Raw genomic sequence first — 20,115 nt, 5'->3', positions numbered from 1 at the left:
TGTCATTATAACTTTGTACATGTACACAACATTGGCGGGTATGTAAATGATAATAAGTGCAATTCTCTCATATAGGTAAAATGGTCACCACAATGCATTAGAATTGTTCTTGTCTAGTGTAGTAACAGATTGGTAGGATATGTAAGGGGCCTGAACAGCGTCAGATGTTGAGTGATCACTGTGAAGGACGCGGAGATGTCATGCACTTCTGTGAGACAGCCTGGTCAGCACCCGACAGAATCTGAGAGAGGCCTCCTTGTGGGTCTCTATTATGCCCGATGGTCAAATCGTACACTATTCAGATTTTTGGGGCATTCGGAGTGACAGTGGCTCCACGCTGAACTAACGGGAACGTCAGGCAGGCATAATTACTCGTCGTCTACGTTCTGGTCGATCTAAGGTCGCTATATAGTGCACAAAGCACATCGTAAACTCTTCAACATCTGGGCCGCCCATCCGAGAGCAAGTGATGAACTCCCACACCATTAGGTTGATGCTAGCATCAGCTAGACCAGGTAATTACCTCCGTATGGGTTGGTTGCCCTTAACGTCACAACACAAACGGTTGTGTTACCATTAGTGCTGTGACCGGAAACCATGCATTGCTGATGAATGGCATCGCATTATGTTCAGCAATGAATCGTGGTTCCGCACTACCCTATATGACCATCGTCGCGGTATGATGGCGATTGGGTACAGGACACATCCACCCAATGTTTCAGAGAGGGATAGCGGTGTTAACCTGGAATTAAGGTGGTGGGAGCAAGCAGGTATGACTTCAGCTCACGGTAGGTGGTGACAAAGGGAGCTCTGACGGTACAACGCTACACCACGGACATCCTGCGTTCTCAAATGCTTGAAATGGCTCTGAGCATTATGGGACTTAACATCTGAGGTCATCAGTCCCTTAGAACTTAGAACTTCTTGTACCTAACTAACCTAAGGACATCAGACACATTCATGCCCGAGGCAGGATTCGAACCTGCGACCGTAGCGGTCGCGCGGTTCCAGACTGAAGCGCCTAGAACCGCTCGGCCACAACGGCCGGCCCTTGGCCCTCATTCGTTACCGTTCATTCGAAAGGAAAGTATCGTGCTGCCATTTTTGAACAGGACAATGCTCTTCCATACACTGCACCTATCTCTGTGAAATGTCTTCATGATGCTGAGGTGCTCAGGTGGCCAGCAATATCACTTTATCTGTCACCGATGCAACGTGTGTTGGACTGCCTCGGAAGTCAACTCCCTCTCTGTACCCGTACGCAGGATTTCAAGACCGGTTAGCACAGAGACAGCTTGCGTTGGGAGAGAAGAGCACGGCCTTCCCAACCAAATCAGGGCTGGCATCCACCTGAGAGGAAGTGGGAATAAGTCATAGTGATGAATGGGCTCCTACTAGCATCTTATTTGTAAATTTAACGCATTTGTCTAATCACATACCTTCTCATCCAGCGAAGTTTCGTTTTATTTTCTCCTCCTCTTCTGGGTGCTTCACTTTTTTGAAGGGCAGTGCATATGCCAAGATACTTCCCAAAAGACTGAAAGCTTTAACAAAGACTTCTATGATAGTAGAACAAAATGGTTTTACACCGGGAAGGTCATGTGTGGATTGTGTTTTGATTGTAGACCAGATGATGGAAAAGCATAGAGAAGTATATAGCCTTTGTGGGTTATGAAAAGATCTTCCGCCGGATGGTTAGATCTAATATGTAAATTGAAGGGGATCTCTACCGTTAGCTGTAGCGGGACATTACGCGGAGTCAGCGGCCACGAATGAAAACGTGTACTGGACCGGGATTCGAACACGCGATCTCCCACTTATCAGGTAAGTGCGTTAACCATTGTGCCATTCGGTACAGAGTGTTCTCGTACCTGCGGGGAGCATCTCAGTGCGCCTCACGACAGATTCACATTCCCACTGAGCGCAACCTATCCGCAAATGCCACACATTCATATAATCCATATAGATGAGATCTAAGTGGTAGGAAATTTTAGGAGAGTGTGGCACTCTTCAGCATGTAATGTGAATTCAGAGTGTGTATGTTGATAACAATATCAAGTTACGTGTTGACTCAACCATCGATACAGGAATGAGAAGAAACACACAAGGAGTCAGACAAGGGTGTCCTTTATCGCCTACACTACTTAACATACCTATAAATGACATTGTCAATAAGTGAAAAAATGAAATAGAAGATTCCTACCCACCGAGATGTACAATATTTAACTCACTCCTTTTAGCAAATGACCAGGTTATACTGGTGGCACGGAAGACAGCCTATAACAAGCTGCATGATCCTTACACAAAATTGCAAAACAATATAATTTAACCATATCCACTAAGAAAAAAGTTACGACCATTTGTAGAAAAAACATCTGAACATCTTAGAACTAAAATCATAATCGAGAATAACATACTGGAACAACATACATGACTACGTGGAATTCCACGTCTAGTGTCATGATGATTAAAATTTTTTCTGGGTGTTGTAAAATACTTTAATCGTAAACTCAAAAGCAACTTTTCGACCTATTACAACGTCCTTCCTCAGGACGAGCCACCTTTCCCCCATCAAAACCAATCTTGCACTGACGAAGGCTGTTGATAATTAAAGTATTTATGATTAAAGTATTTTATATAATGACACGGTGCAACACCCAAAATAATTTTAATCACCATGCTGGAAAAAGTTCATATACTCAGCTGCCAGGGCTGCGATACACTGTGTGATTTTATTTATTTCTTTATTTATTCATTACCGACGTTTAAAACAAGTCGTACATCTTACAATTTTCGTTTTTCATCTTTTTACAGTTTTCTTTCCTTTTGTTTTATCTACAACATTTACAAAGAATGATACTTTTCAAAATAACAATAGTTTAAGGTTGAAATATAAATAAAATTTGGTTGTTTTTTAAGAAGAATAGAAAAAGAAGATAGGATAGATGAGAAATTTGTTAGTACTATCACCGAATGTGACTGACAGTGAATACCTCGGATTCCGAATGGTTTCTTCTAGCCTTGACCGCCAGACACACACACACACACACACACACACACACACACACACACACACACACACACAAATGGGTTATTAGTGGAGAAATAATGTTGCTTATCCTATTCTTTACTAATCCTATGTATTAACTACTTTAGGTGCCCATCCATGTACAATAGTTGGTGTTTCCTTGGCTAGATTGCCAGCACTTTTGCTTATTTACTGCCACATCTCAGCTTCCTCCTCCTGTTCCTCCTCATTGTCACTATTTTCGCTGTCACTGTTTGTACCGCTGTCCATCCTCTGCAGATTTCTGTTACGCTGCACATTGGCATGTCTGTAATGTCGTTCCGTATTACTCTACATATGTTGTTTTTGAAATACTGTTTGTCAGTGCGTTTAATTGTGCCCATTGTTCTTCGTCTCTTACTGCTGTGTATATATCTATGTCTGTATCTGTGTAATCTAAGTGTAGTGTATGTCTATTGTTCACGTATTGCCCGCAAAAAAAAGTGTGTTCTGGGGAACCTTCTTCCCCGCATGTGCATGTAGGTGTCTGCCTCAGACTCAGGCGGTTTAAGTGCGTGGGATAAGGTCCGTGTTCGCTTAAGAAATGTACCATACCGCGGCTGTGATCGATATGTCTCATTCTCAAACGCTCCTTTATGTCAGGGAGAAAGTCGTGCAGTCTACGTCCCTTGTCCCTTACATCCCACTCACCTTGTCATGTAGCCAAACGCCAACTTTAAAGTGACGTACCGTCTCTACGGGCACTCCGGTCATTGTGTGTACCTTATCTAGTCTGCCACGTTTAACCAGTACCTTGCAGCTCTGTATTTGATCGTGATATCTATGGGGCATATTCCGAGCACCACACACAGTGCATCCGCTGAGGTGGTGCCGAATGCTCCAGATAGCCTAAGTAGGACACTTCTCTGCCCTCGTCTAACGGCTGCTTTGTTGGTGACCACGTTCAGTCTATATGCTCACGAGCTAGCTGCGAAGCTGAGTACTGATTCGAAGAGCGCACAGTGGTAGGTACGTATGACTGGTAGAGATAGTCTTTACTGTTTTGAATTCAGCCTCACCAGTTTGTGTAGTAAGTTTTTCTGCTTTGACTGTTGTTAGCCTCATGTGTTCGTGGAAATTAAATTTTTCATCTATGTGTACCCGAAGATAGCGCGTAATGAGTGCTCGTTTGATGCTTGTGTCCCAATTTTAACCGAAGGATTCCTTTGGAGTGATCCTTTCAGTAAAGTGTATGTTGTTTTGTTTTCGGCTATCCTAATTTTGTTGTTGTGACACCACTGAGTAATTGTTTGTAGAATTACACTGCCTTTATCTTGTAACTGGGCTGTTTTCAGTGACTACAACTAAAAGGTCATCTACATAGATGACAATTCCGTCTGACCTGTCATCTCTATCCAGAAGTTGTAGGAGGGGTTCGATTGTTATGTCCCAGAAGATGGGGCCGCACATCGATCCTTGGAGACAGCCTTTGGTAATTCTTTTAATTACTTTCCGGCTGTCCATCTGCCATTCGACTACTCGGTCTTTACAGTAGTGAAGAAAACTGTTGTAAAGTGATAGCGTTACCTCCAGATGTCTTAGCCTCTGAAACAGTGCGGGCCACCAAAGATTATCAAATGCTCCGGCAATGTCAATCATTATTGCCATGGCGTATTTCTGTTTTGTGGTGTTAACTATGTGCAGGGCCTGGTTGATGGGATCATCTATTGATTTGCCAGATCTGAAGACGAACTGGTGTTGGCTCATACCTCTGAGAGCTCTGTGTGTTTGCAGGCACTTACACAGTAGCTTCTCCTGAATCTTTGCTAGGGTGTTTATTAGGCATATTGGCCTGTAAGTCTTTGGATCTGAAGGATCCCTATCCGCTGATTTCTTAATAATACTGCTTTAGAGGTTTTACATACTGTAGTACCCTGCCCAGCCGTAAGGCATCCTTCAGTAACGTTGTTGGGAACGGGTTGATCTGCGGTACTAGTTTTTTCAGTGTTTCCGAATGTATACCATCTGGTCCAGGTGCCTTTTTGTTTTTGAGCTCTGAGATTGCTAGCGCAATTTCTTCTTGCGAAAAAGGACAGGTGACAGTTGCAGTGTTGTATGGTGTGTATAGGTTTTCTCTTAGTGTTGCATGGTATTGTGATCGATAACGTCGTCAGGGAGCAGTTTATACAGCAGAAACTCCACTGTATTCCTCCATCCCATCGTCATCGTGCCGTCATCCTGCCTTAGCGATCCCAGAACTAGTGGGGTTTTTATCTTCTCTGTCAGTATTTTGTATGGTTTCCCCCATATATTTTGCTCTGTTTGTGTTGTTACAAATAGCTCCCATTGTTGTCTACGCGTGTTGTACAGGGTCTGTTTAATACGTCTTGTGCATGCCTATATGCTTCAAGTCTTATTCGTCTGTCCCTATCTGCTATCGCCCTTTGATATAATTTTCGTTTGCGTCTTGCGTCTTGCGTCTTGTTTGATCTCGTGAGTTCGTTGGTCCATGATACTGGTGAGCAATTTGTGTTCTTTGCTGTCGGTATTGAAATGTTTTGTGCATGTTGTATTACCTGTGTTAACTTGTGTGCTCTATAATCGATATTTCCATTGATGTTTTCTAGATCGTGTCGTTGGATAATTTCCGTTAATTTGTTCCATTCTGCTTTGTGCAACAGCAAGTGTCTGGTGTGTGATTGGGTCATTGTGTTCTGAGTGTGATTTAGTGTGTATGTTATGACATTATGATCACTACTAGTTATGTTGTGTACAGCCCAGTTTGTTACATATGTCATTGCTGCATTATTTGCTAGTGTGAAGTCGATATTACTGCTCGTACCATCGAACCCTGCAAATGTGGGTATAGGTCCTTCCGTATTCATTACATGTAATTCTGTTTCTTGTATTAGATCGGTGATTATGCGTCCTCTGTCATGTGTTCTCAGTTCCAGAGGGTCGATCTGGAATCAATGTCAGCACTTATCGCTAATTTTTTGCCTCTGGCATACATTACTATGTCTCTGATGTAATCTGCGTACGGCTGTATTTGATGGCTGTATTGGGCGTGCATGGATGCAACAACCCATGTGACGTTCCTGTTAGTTATCTCTACGGTAACCAAGTGTTGATTGCATAGCTGTGTTACCATAATTATATTATAAGTTCTATTTAGAATTACTATTACAGCCTTACAGTCATTGCTACCTGTTATAGTGGTAGCATGTTTTGGTAGACATATCAGTTGCCCGTTTCTATTATAAGGTTCTTGTAAGCACATGATGTCTGCCTGCAAGTCTTGTGCTATTTTAGGGATTTCCGCGCTGACTGTCGTACTGTTTTTTGTATTATGTTGTAAGATATTCATTTCTTGTCTATGTGTTCTGAGTGTTTTACGTGTACAAAACATTTACTGCCAGTCTGTGAGTAATCGAAATATGTTCGTCCGTGTGCTCTTACATGATCTATATATATTTTGTCCAAGTCGAAAGATTCTGACCTGCGCAGGCAGACCTGGAGCATGAGATTGAGCAGCGGCTCTGCTGATGTAGGAATATTTTCTGTCTTTAGGATGATTCTGTTTTCTGTTTGTTTGCTATGTGATCAAAAGTATCCGCACACCTGGCTGAAAATGACTTACAAGTTCGTGGCGCCCTCCATCGGTAATGCTGAAATTCAGTATGGTGTTGGCCCACCTTTAGCCTTGTTGACAACTTACACTTCGCAGGCATATGTTTAATCAGGTGCTGGATGGTTTCTTGGGGAATGGCAGACCGTTCCGGGAGTGCTGTAGTGAGGATGTAGGTCGGTGAAGCCTGGCAAAAATTCGGAATTCCAAAACATCCCAAAGGTATTCTATGGGAATCAGGTTAGGACTCTGTGCACGCTAGTCCATTACAGGGATGTTATTGTCGTGTAACCACTCCACCACAGGCGGTTAATTATGAACAAGTGCTAGATCGTGTTGAAAGATGCAACCGCCATCCCCGAATTGCTTTCAACTTTGGGAAGCACTAAGGAGCTTAAAACATCATTGTAGGCCTGTGCTGTGATAGTGCCACACAAAACAACAAGGGGTGCAAGCCCCCTCCATGAAAAACACGACCACATCATAACACTGTTGCCTCCGAATTTTACTGTTGGCACAACACACACTGGCAGATGACGTTCAGCGGTCATTCGCCACACCCACACCCTGCCATCGGATCGCCACATTGTATACTGTGATTCTTCAAACCACACAACGTTTTCCCACTGTTCAGTCGTCCAATGTTTACGCTCCTTACACCAAGGGAGGCGTCGTTCGGCATTTACCGGAGTGGTGTCCGGTATGTGAGCAGCCGCTCGATCATGAAATCCAGGTTTTCTCACCCCCGCTTAGCTGTCATAGTATTTACGGTGGATGTTGATGCACTCTGGAATTCCTGTTTTATGGTCTGGATAGATGTCTGCCTATCACACATAACGACCCTCTTCAACTGTCGGCATTCAGTGTCAGTCGCCGGCCGCGGTGGTCTAGCGGTTCTAGGCGCGTAGTCCGGAAACGCACGACTGCTACGGTGACAGGTTCGAATCCTGCCTCGGGCATGGATGTGTGTGATGTCCTTACGATAGTTAGGCTTAAGTAGTTCTAAGTTCTAGGGGACTGATGACCACAGATGTTAAGTCCCATAGTGCTCAGAGCCATTCAGTGTCAGTTAACAGACGAAGTCGACCTGTACGCTTTTGTGCTCTACGTGTCCCTTCACGTTTCCACTTCACTCAGGAAACAGAGGACCTAGGGATGTTTAGGAATGTGGAAATCTTGCGTACAGACGTATGACACAAGTGACACCCAATCACCTGACCACCGTTCCGTGGAGCGCCCTATTCTTCTCTCTCATGATGTCTAATGACTGCCGAGGTCGCTGTTATGGAGTGCCTGTCAGTAGGTGGCAGCACAGTGCACCTAATACGAAAAACGCTTGTGTTTGTGGGTGCCCGGATACTTTTGATCACATAGTGTATCTCTTATGCTTATGGTAATGATCCTGAAAATAAACTACGAAATTACATACACTTGTTAGGTAAGACTAAGGGAATTCTCCTAAACAAAACCAAGAAGAGGCAGTTCTAAAATTATTTAATAAAAAAATGGTTCAAATGGCTCAGAGCACTATGAGACTTAACATCTTAGGTCATCAGTCCCCTAGAGCTTAGAACTACTTAAACCTAACTAACCTACGGACATCACACAACACCCAGCCATCACGAGGCAAAGAAAATCCCTGACCCCGCCGGGAATCGAACCCGGGAACCCGGGCGTTGGAAGCGAGAACGCTACCGCCGACCACGAGATGCGGGCAATTCTTTAATACCACGCACATGAAAAAAAAAGTTTTGCGTCACCTCGGTTCCGAGAGTTCCGGAACCTGTATATAAAAAATGGAATAGAGATAAACATAAATACCATTTCCGCCCTTTTTACTGCTCTTTAAAACCACACATTGCATATTGTACCACCATACAGCGAGACCTTCAGAGGTGGTGGTGCAGACATCTGTACACACCAGTACCTCTAATACCCAGTTGCACGCCCTCTTGCATTGATGCGTGCCTGCATTCGTCGTGGCATACTATCCACAAGTTCATCAAGGTACTTTTGGTCCAGATTGTCCCATTCCTGAACGGCGATTTGGCGTAGATCATTCACTATGGCTGGTGGGACACGTTGTCCACAAACAGCCCTTTTCAATCCATCCCAGGTATGTTCGATAGGTTTCATGTCTGTAGAACATGCTAACACTGTAGTCTAGCGATGTCGTTATCCTGAAGGAAATCACTCACAAGATGTGCACCATGGCGGTACGAATTGTCCATGAAGACAAATGCCTCGCCAATATGCTGCCGATATGGTTGCACTATGGGTCGGAGGATGGCATTCACGTATCGAACAGCCGTCACGGCGCCTTCCATGACCACCAGAGGCGTACGTCAGCCCCACACAATGCCACCCCAAAATACCAGGGAACCTGCACCTTGCTGCACCCGCTGGACAGTGTGTATAATGCATTGAACCTGATCCGGTTACCTCCAAACACGTCTCGTTGAAGGCATGTGCGACACTCATCGCTGAGGAGAACGTGATGTCAGTCCTGAGAGGCCGACCGGGGTGGGCGACCGGTTCTAGGCGTTACCGTAGCGGTCGCGCGGTTCCAGACTGAAGCGCCTTGAACCGATCGGCCACCAGGTTATGAAATAGCCGATGTATTTATATGAGTGATTGCTTTCTGTATTTTTCTAGTTTCTGCTCGTTCTAGAAAGAATTTTCTTAAATTGACTACCTGTCCATAACGTCGTCTTTTTTATGTCAATAAACCCCCTTCCTCCTTCCTTTCTGCTTAATGTGAATCTTTCTGTTGCTGAATGTATGTGATGTATTCTATATTTGTGGCACTGTGATCGTGTAAGTGTATTGAGTGCTTCTAGGTCTGTGTTACTCCATTTCACTACTCCAAATGAGTAGGTCAATATTGGTATAGCATAAGTATTTATAGCTTTTGTCTTGTTTCTTGCTGTCAATTCCGTTTTCAGTATTTTTGTTAGTCTTTGTCTATATTTTTCTTTTAGTTCTTCTTTAATATTTGTATTATCTATTCCTATTTTTTGTCTGTATTCTAGATATTTACAGGCATCTGTTTTTCCATCGCCTCTTTGCAGTCTCTGTGGTTATCCAATATGTAATCTTCTTGTTTAGTGTGTTTTCCCTTGACTATGCTATTTTTCTTACATTTGTTTGTGCCAAAAGCCATATTTTATTATTATTATTATTATTATTATTATTAACATTTTAACTACGTACGGCTCATATAGATTGTAAATTGTAATGTTAATTTACTGATGATATCTGCTTAGATGAAAGAAAGGGCCTGAAACCCCGCAAACTTGCCAGATGAAATAAATACATAAATAATATCTAAATAAAAGACTTTTAAGTGTTAGCTACAGGTGTTCTGAAGCATATTCGGTGGAGTATTTGGTGACCTTTATTACGCGAATAGAACTTAAATTACAGACCAATAGGATTGCTGCAGAAACGCTAAAGTTTTTGGATCCTTTATTGAGTAGCAAAGGTAAACCTGATATTAAAAAAAATTAGAAGTTTGAGAAGTGCTCTGCAACAAGAAGAGGAAACAGTTCTTGAAGAGATGTGTTTGAGTTTCTGAATTACTGATGGTAATTGCCTACTTTTGTAAGAAATGTTAAATTCTAGTAATAGACCCGTCACTGTCCTGTAGACCATGTCCTGCGTCAGCGATCACTTCCCACTCCATTGTGTCCGACTTTAGTCGAATGTTCTTTAAAGAGCTATGGAGGTTGCAACGCTCTTTAAACTAAGCGATTTCAGGTGGACCTTTGACACCTTTGTCGAACAATAGGTATCCACTGGGTACCAGTGTTTACTTTGAAGGCAGTAACGAAGACACCGACCTCTTAGTCTCTGCCAGAAGTGTGGAAATGGGTGGAAGAGATGAAAGTATTTCGATGTAGGTAGAAGACGGAGTCTGAATCGTCTGACAATATTAAGGACGTGTAAATGGTCTCGTTCTGAGATGGAACTTATTCAGATGTGGAGGACAGTGTGTTCATTGGTTGTGTAGATAGTGTGAAAACAGTCCAGAATTAGGTGAAGCGACAACATCTTGATTGTTATCAGCTTCTAGCTTTTGCAGCAAGAAATGTGGTCAACACTATGTTTGGGAATCACTAGCAATGTTCTAAAACAGTGTTCCCTAACGTTTCTGGCACTTAGCGCCCGTAATAGTATACAATATTTTTGCCCGTGGCCCCCTAAGTGAGAACATCCGTCTGTCTACAGTTGCTAAAGTTCTCAATAATAGTTATGTCAGTTTAAAAAAGTAACAATATATGAGACATTTATTTTAAATTTGTAAACATTTTATTGAATACCTTTACCATAATGGGGTGTTGTCCTCCACACAAATTGTCAGATCTCGAAATAAAATTGGTTACAGCCTCAATTCTGTGTCGTGCATTAATTTTCGCAAGATGTTTACTCTTTACTACGGTCCGCATGTAATTAATGTTTTCAGCCTTACCACTGAGCAACTGGTATTCATTAATTTCCAAAGCTGGAATTTTGTCTTCAGTGTGCTACTGCGGACATCTCGGTATGGTTCCCCCTTAAGAAGGGATGTCAGATGGACAGTTGGTTGTGAATGGGTCTCGACCCCTCGCAAATTATGTGCTTGAAAGAATTTTTCGAACCATTTAATATGCTTTGATAATATGTTTACAACATCATCATCATCATCATTGAAGACTGATTATACCTTTCAGCGTTCAGTCTGGAGCATAGCCCCCCTTATAAAATTCCTCCATGATCCCCTATTCAGTGCTAACATTGGTGCCTCTTCTGATGTTACACCTATTACTTCAAAATCATTCTTAATCGAATCCAGGTACCTTCTCCTTGGTCTGCCCCGACTCCTCCTGCCCTCTACTGCTGAACCCATGAGTCTCTTGGGTAACCTTGATTCTCCCATGCGTGTGACATGACCCCACCATCTAAGCCTGTTCGCCCTGACTGCTACATCTATAGAGTTCATTCCCAGTTTTTCTTTGATTTCCTCACTGTGGACACCCTCCTGCCATTGTTCCCATCTACTAGTACCTGCAATCATCCTAGCTACTTTCATATCCATAACCTCAACCTTGTTGGTAAGGTAACCTGAATCCACCCAGCTTTCGCTCCCATACAACAAAGTTGGTCGAAAGATTGAACGGTGCACAGATAACTTAGTCTTGGAATTGACTTCCTTCTTTCAGAAGAGAGTAGATCGTAGCTGAGAGCTCATTGGATTAGCTTTGCTACACCTCGCTTCCAGTTCTTTCACTATGTTGCCATCCTGTGAGAATATGCATCCTAAGTAATTGAAACCGTCCACCTGTTCTAACTTTGTTCCTCCTACTTGGCAGTCAACCGGTTTATATTTCTTTCCCACTGACATTACTTTCGTTTTGGAGATGCTAATCTTCATACCATAGTCCTTACATTTCTGATCTAGCTCTGAAATATTACTTTGCAAACTTTCAATCGAATCTGCCATCACAACTAAGTCATCCGCATATGCAAGACTGCTTATTTTGTGTTCACATATCTTAATCTTACCCAGCCAATCTATTGTTTTCAACATATGATCCATACATAATAAGAACAACAGTGGAGACAGGTTGAAGCCTTGTCCTACCCCTGAAACTATTCCGAACCATGAAAATTTACCGTCAACTCGAACTGCTGCCTGACTAACCATGTAAAGACCTTTAATTGCTTGCAAAAGTTTGCCTCCTATTCCATAATCTCGTAGAACAGACAATAACTTCCTTCTAGGAACCCTGTCATATGCCCTTTCTAGATCCATAAAGCATAGATACAATTCCCTGTTCCACTCATAACACTTCTCCATTATTTGCCGTAAGCTAAAGATCTGGTCTTGACAAAGTCTAAGAGGCCTAAACCCACACTGATTTTCATCCAATTGTTCCTCAACTAATACTCGCACTTTCCTTTCAACAATACCTGAGAAGATTTTACCCACAACGCTGATTAAAGAGATACCTCTGTAGTTGTTACAATCTTTCTGCTTCCATGTTGAAAGATTGGTGTGATTACTGCTTTTGTCCAGTCTGATGGAACCTGTCCCGACTCCCAGGCCATTTCAATTATCCTGTATAGCCATTTAAGACCTGACGTTTCACTGTATTTGATGAGTTCAGACTTAATTTCATCCAACCCAGCTGCTTTATTGCACTGCAATCTATTGACCATTTTCTCCACTTCCTCAAATGTGATCCTATTTCCATCATCATTCCTATCCCATTCTACTTCGAAATCTGCAACATTACTGATCGCATTTTCACCTACGTTGAGCATATTCCCTCCATTTGCCCAAGGCATCCACAGGATTCACCAGCAGTTTTCCTGACCTGTCCAAAATACTTGTCATTTCCTTCTTACCTCCTTTTCGAAGACTGTTAATTACACTCCAGACTGGTTTTCCAGCAGCCCAACCTGTTTCCAAAGTCTTCCCAAGATTTCTTCTTGGATGCTGCAATTAACTGATTGGCTTTGTTTCTTTCTTCAACATAACTTTCTCTGTCTACCTGAGTTCTAGTATGTAGCCATTTTTGATAGGCCTTCTTTTTCCTTTTGCAGGCTGCCTTGACTGTGTCATTCCAGCAAGCTGTTTGCTTCATCCTACTTTTACACACTACTGTTCCAAGACATTCATTAGCCACTTCTAGTACTGTGTCCCTGTACCTTGTCCATTCCTTTTCCAATGACTGTAATTGACTACATTCAACTAACTGGTACCTTTCTAAGATCGCTGTTATGTACTTGTGCCTCATTTCCTTATCCTGAAGTTTCTCCTCTCTTATCCTCCTACATATGGACCTGACCTTCTGCACTTTCGGCCTCACAACCCCAATTTCACTGCAGATTAAATAACGATCAGTGTCATCAAAGAATCCCCTGAATACACGTGTGTCCCTCACAGCCTTCCTGAATTCCTGATCTGTTATTATGTAGTCAACGACAGATCTGGTTCCCCTGCCTTCCCAAGTATACCGGTGAATGTTCTTATGTTTAAAAAAGGAGTTTGTGATTACTAAGCCCATACTGGCACAAAAATCCATGAGTTGTTTCCCGTTCCTGTTGGCCTCCATATCCTCTCCAAATTTACCCATAACCTTTTCATATCCTTCTGTTCGATTTCCAATCCTGGCGTTAAAATCACCCATGAGCAGAACATGTCCTTGTCCTTTACTCTAACAACTACGTCACTGAGTGCCTCATAAAAACTATCCATCATATCTTGATCTGTCCCTTCAAAATGCGAATATACTGACACAATCCTAATTTTCTTGCTAGACACTGTCAAGTCTATCCACATCAGTCGTTCGTTTACATACCTTATTGCAACTACGCTGGGTTCCATTTCTTTCCTGATGTAAAGCCCTACACCCCATTGTGCTATTCCTGCTTTGACTCCTGACAGATAGACCTTGTATTCTCCCACTTCCTCTTCTTTCTCACCCATTACCCTAATGTTACTAACAGCTAAAACGTCCAATCCCATCTTACTTGCAGCTTCTGCCAGCTCTACCTTCTTCCCAGAGTAGCCCCCATTGATATTAATAGCTCCCCATCTCATTACCATTTGTTTGCTAAGTCGTATCTTAGGAGTCCCTGGTTTGTCAGTTAGAGGTGGGACCCCGACACCTCCAAAGGTCCGAGGCATTTTGCTCTGATTGTTGCCAGCATCATATTTAAAGTACCAGAGAAGCAGGTTGCTAGCCTTACTTGCCCCGAGTCCAATTGGGTTTTACCCCTAAAGGCTGAGGGACTAACCGGTGGATTTGATAGTCTTTGCCGTATGGGTACAAAGGTGACCACGACTCAGAATATGTCCGAGATGCCCAGCCTTATTCCAAAGTAACTGGTTTCCCGAATGTCGGGACCACTTACTTGGCCACTCATACGTTGCCCGTGGTTCCTGAATTAGGACATGACTACAGGAACCCACACCACCACATATGTTTTCAAAAGCAGATTTAATTTTTCGAGACGAAATATTCAAGACTATTAACAAGCAGAGAAACCCGGAAATGGTCGGATATTCATTTTGCCAATTTCGTATTATAAACGGGAGCAAAAAATGAGCTTTGTTTGTAGTATTATATTGAAAAAAATTATTTCCATGTATTCGTGAAAATATCTATGAAATTATGAAACAATCTTACAAGGGAAGGTGCTTAATGTGAAAATGTGTAACGACAATATACAAATTAAGAAACATGATGGACAGTATCTGATTGCTGGGCGCCGTTGTTTTGCATGCCTACAACGCCGTTTCGTAAACGTCTCTATGGTAATGCCTCTTTATAACTCTGCCGACGGCGACTGTTGTCATCTGCAGACGTTTGAGCTTCGGAGTTGAAAGCTATCAAAAGCGCTGCCTTGTAGCCTACATAGGTTTCCCTTACACTGACTAGACTGAAGGAGTATCTTAGTAGTAAAGAAAAATGTATTAAAACATAACACATGAAGCGAGATTTTTTAATGTATCTCAGTGATTACGAGGTGATATGTCTTGAACTATGTGTCGTATAATGATGCATTTGTGTAGGTACATTCTGCGACAAATGTGGATACTGTCTGCGAAATGTGTTGCGAATAGGGTTAGTAGCAAAGAAGTAACAAATGTAAACGTCATGCATGATACAGCGGTTTTGAACACATCTCAGTGTTTATGACGTCATACCTCCTGATTGTGTGTGCTACAATGATCTAATTTTATATGTAAATTCAGCGGCTTATGTGGATACAGTGTGCAAAATGTGTTGCGAGCAGAGTTTGTAGAACGGAAGTAATAAATTTAAACATCATGCACAATGAGGCAGTTTTTCACGAATCATGTTGTTCACGATGTCCAGTCTCCTGAATTACGGTAGGAAAGCTGTTCTCACCCCCACAGAGATTATTGCCTAATAGTAAGAGACAGCCGTACCAAGTATTGTAGTAATCGGTCCACTTTTATAATATATGTGGATTGATGTGTGGATTAGGAACTAATGCCATGAGGAAAAGGGAGCACCGACATGATCTAAGTTTAATTTTTTTCCATAGCTGTATTTTTTTCTGAAAGTTGAACTCTTATGTTTAATTTTAAAATATGTATATCGGACTTTGCGGTGAGTTTCAATGCACTTACTTTGTGAAAAGACATGACATAACTGTTCTTAGTTTAATAAAAAAAAGACTCGTTCTTTGGGCTCCGAAATTACGTCGATCAGAACTGCATAGCACGTACCTTAGGACGGATCGCGAATGTTAGTCAGTGGATTTGCATTCGTTGTCTTTGTATGCGTCAGTGCAGCGGATGTCGTCAGATAGAGGCCCCTCTAGTACAACTGCTGGACACAATTTGGGAATCACTCTTCTGAAGAAATATTTAAAGTTCGTCAGCGTTTTTATTTTAAAATGTTGAAAAAACAGACGTGTCTTTCAAACTGCCTTATCGGATCTAAGTTCAGAACATTATTAAAAAATTAAGGAAACGGCATGTATGAACTTCCATTAGTCACGACGGTCAGTAGTCCCCAGATTCAAGGAAGCTTATGTCGGGAAGCGAGTGAGTCAGAAGAAATCAAGAACTACAGCAGGTGCTGATGGAAAGATGTGTCGGGTGGTATATGAGAAAATTTAGAAGGTTACTAAATATTTCAAACTGCATCGCATTTATTGTTTATAAAACCACGGAAAAGGCACATATTTTGAGGCAGTGCGTCGTGGCAGAACTGCAGGAAATTCGAAGGAAGAGAATGCTGTGTAGGACTTCTGTCTGTACACTAATTTAACCCATCGATAATGTGCAATAGAATGTACAAGACGGTATTGGACTCTAATTGTAACTAGCGTCTACAAAGAAAATATGTATGCAGACATATTATAAATAACATATACTGTATTCACTAACTAAACAAAATCAGCAGCACTGCACATATTTTTAATAGATATTTCAAATGCATTTATAATTATCATACATTTTAAATCATCTGAAAACATTCAAAGAGTTTTATTGCCTTATAGGACATACCTTTCTGGCACAAACTTATACCAGCCTGGGTTCATCTAATTTTCCTTTTACTATAGTACTGCGATTCCTTATGTTACTACTTTTCTTATTCTACTGTAATTAGTAATTATATTTTTAATACACATTAGTGAGTCCATAATATGCATGGACTGTACATGTAGTACTTTCAGTGCTTCAAAAATGTTGTTCATGAACCTCTAGCTCATCTGTCTATAACAATCTTAACGGATATTTCTCAATCTGAAGGTCCCCAGAACTGCTGGGAAATTTCCCCAGTATCTCAGGTCTTTTTTCAGATATGCATTAAAATATACACTGCGCAAAACCGCAAGATATCGATACATGCGAAAAAAGCCACAGCACAGAAATTGAAGTGAGTTATAAAGTGGGTGAATGATGTCATATTGGCAGTTCTGACCAACGACATCGTGGACGTTTTACACGATAGTATGGTCGTCACATCTCATGATACCTACATATTATCCCTTCTTCTGATGCCTCTGCAATCGACGTCAGAACCGGGACACCCTCCGCTGAAAACACGCGCTTTTGCTATAGGTGGCCGGATAGACATTTCAGACATACCTCCGCATAGAATTGGCACGAAACGGCCGCAGGAGGTGGCATAAAGGTCATCAATCAAAGGACTCCTTGCCTTGGAGTGTTGATTCCCACACATTTCACGGTCGAAAACGGAAGTTCGCAGTGTAGTGAGCAACAGAGAGGTATTCTTGACAACGTTCGAAGTTGCTGACACCCCTCAGAGATTCAACCTACTCTGAGGACATTGTGCGGCTGCAAGCCCATTGAACCTGATCTGACCCCATTGGAGCGCAGTGCTCTAGCGTCTGAGGGCAGGCAGCCCCACCTAAGGGGTGTCGAAATTGTTTACTGCCCTCAGACGTCAGAGCAACCGCGTGGCACCACTCATCCGAGTAGGTGTCGAATCTATAGCTGGTACGTTTTAAACGTGCTCAACAAATATGGCACCGAGAGTGTTTACGCACTGCGGGAGAGGGAGGGAGGGAGGGGTTTACAGAGACACTTTGGTGTCTTATTCGAAACGGGAGGGCTGGAAAGCTTAAATATCCTCTGCTGCTTCGTGCCAAGTTCAAATTCGTTGAACGTGTTTTGAACGGTCCCTGACTCTAAAGGGGTCAGATCATATTTAATGGGCTTCCAACCGATACTGTCTTTAGAGTAGGGTTCAATCGTCCCGAGATTTTCAGCAGTGCTCCAACGGAAGGGGTCGTTTCATTGACGCCCTTTACACTACCTTCTAAAGCTTTTAATGTCGGTTCTAACCATCGGTGTGTCTGCAATGTTTTCCTCGGCCACCCATAAGGAAAACGCGCATTTTCAGCACTGGATATCGCGGCTGTGACCTTCAGCGCAAAGACTTCAGAAGAAGGGGTGAAATGTGGGTAAGAGAGGGTCTGACGAGGTTGCCATAGCGCTCGTCAAAATTGTGGTGAAATTTGGTACCAATATGACATCATTAACCCACCTTACACGTCACATGGACCTCTGAGCATGTGTCGAAACCTTGCTGTCTGAAGCATGGCCGAGCCCGAGAGTGACGTCATAGACGGTACGCCTTTGTACAATTACATAGGAAGTTTGTGGGCACCTTTGAGCCAAATTTCAAATTTATGCATATCATTAGGAGACAATTATGGGGTTTCTAAAAAGCTATACTTTTATACTTTTTTGCGAGGTGTATACAGCAAACACTCTTATTTTTGCCTTATTTTGTGTTCCTCGAAAGATAAAAGCCTGCACTGAGTTGGAATTGATGTATTCAATATTTTTGTCGCTTTGTACACAGACAACAAGCGATTTTGTTGCCCGTGTTTGAAATGGGTTCATTCTTGATGATGGCATCAGGGTAATGCAAAAAGTTATTTTGACTGATGTGAAAAGCTAATTCTACTGTTTTCCAGTTTTTTTTGTGATCTATTTCATTGTTGATTGTTGATTACTGAACTTACTTGTAAGAACGTTTACTACATGGTAGATATCTTAATTTTTTTTGCTAGTTTTACTAATAACATTCCGTCATCAGAAAACAGAACTGTTTTATATGAATCAACGTGCAAGTGCATATCGCTTATTTCGAAGATTAATTGCAAATATATCACTCTGAAACCTCATTTTTTAGTTTATGTGTATTTCTGTAACAGAATAAAGAACTGTTACTAACAATTCCTGAAAATTGTTATAATTTTCTGCAAATAATTTCTGTGCTCGAACAGTTTAAATAAAGTGCTGTGTTTCTGTAGCAGCGGTTTGTGTTAGCTCCCAGCAATAGGGTAGGAATGAGAAGGGAAACTACGATTTTCAGGTGTTAACTTGCGACGGACGACTACTACGACGCAAATAGGAGACACAGAAGCGTTAGGTATTCTTGACCTCTGTCCAACAACCTTCGCAGGCTAGTAGAAGAGCCGCGCCTGCTTGGCAGCTATCTGGCGTTCCAGCAGGCCGCTGGAGCGCCACTTGGACAGGCCCGCCTCCGCCGGCTGGACGACCACTCGCTGCGGTGGCAGTCGGCGGCGCTTGGATGCGCTGGGTTCGCCCCTGCCGCCCCTGCCGCCACTGCCGCCGCCTCCGCCGCCCCCGCCTCCAACGCCGTACGCATCTGTGAGGGGCGGTACGCGCAGCAGGGCGTCCGCTAGGCGAGCGGCGTAGTAGAGCAGCTCGACGCACGACAGCACGCTCACGCCCAGGAAGAGGCTCAGGATGCCGCCGAACCACACTGCACAGCCAACGCGTCGCACAATGCCTAATGTAACTCCCTTACGGTCTCCTGTGTGCTCAGTGCTAAATAGTTAAGGTTACTGACGAGGGCTTTCCAGTACGCACATTCCTCGCTAACTATGATGCAGAAACAATTATTTAAATAAAAATGAATTTTTAATGCACTGCGTCCTTAAACTGGTTTAAATAGAATATTGTAATTTCTCGAAGCCCAATATACGTACCCAATCACACGTAGATAAACAAGATTGTGAATTTTTAATAGGCACTATCTATAAAACAACTTAAACTTTAAAAACAGAAACGGGGGTGCATGTACACTACTCGCCATTAAAATTGCTACACCACGAAGCTGACGTGCTACAGACGCGAAATTTAACCGATAGGAAGAAGATGCTGTGATATGCAAATGATGAACGTTGCCTGGTGAATTGTTGTTGTGATGCCTCGTGTAAGGAGGAGAAATGCGTACCATCACGTTTCCGACTTTGATAAAGGTCGGATTGTAGCTTATCGCAATTGCGGTTTATCGTATCGCAACATTGCTGCTCGCCTTGGTCGAGATCCAATGACTGTTAGCAGAATATGAAATCGGTGGGTTCAGGACGGAAATACGGAACGCCGTGCTGGATCCCAACTGCCTCGTATCAGTAGCAGTCGAGATGACAGGCATCTTATCCGCATGGT

This window comes from Schistocerca gregaria, chromosome 4 (assembly GCF_023897955.1).
Source record: "Schistocerca gregaria isolate iqSchGreg1 chromosome 4, iqSchGreg1.2, whole genome shotgun sequence".
NCBI classification, from domain to species: domain Eukaryota; kingdom Metazoa; phylum Arthropoda; class Insecta; order Orthoptera; family Acrididae; genus Schistocerca; species Schistocerca gregaria.
The sequence above is the reverse complement of the archived record's forward strand: the minus strand, read 5'-3'. Positions refer to the sequence as shown.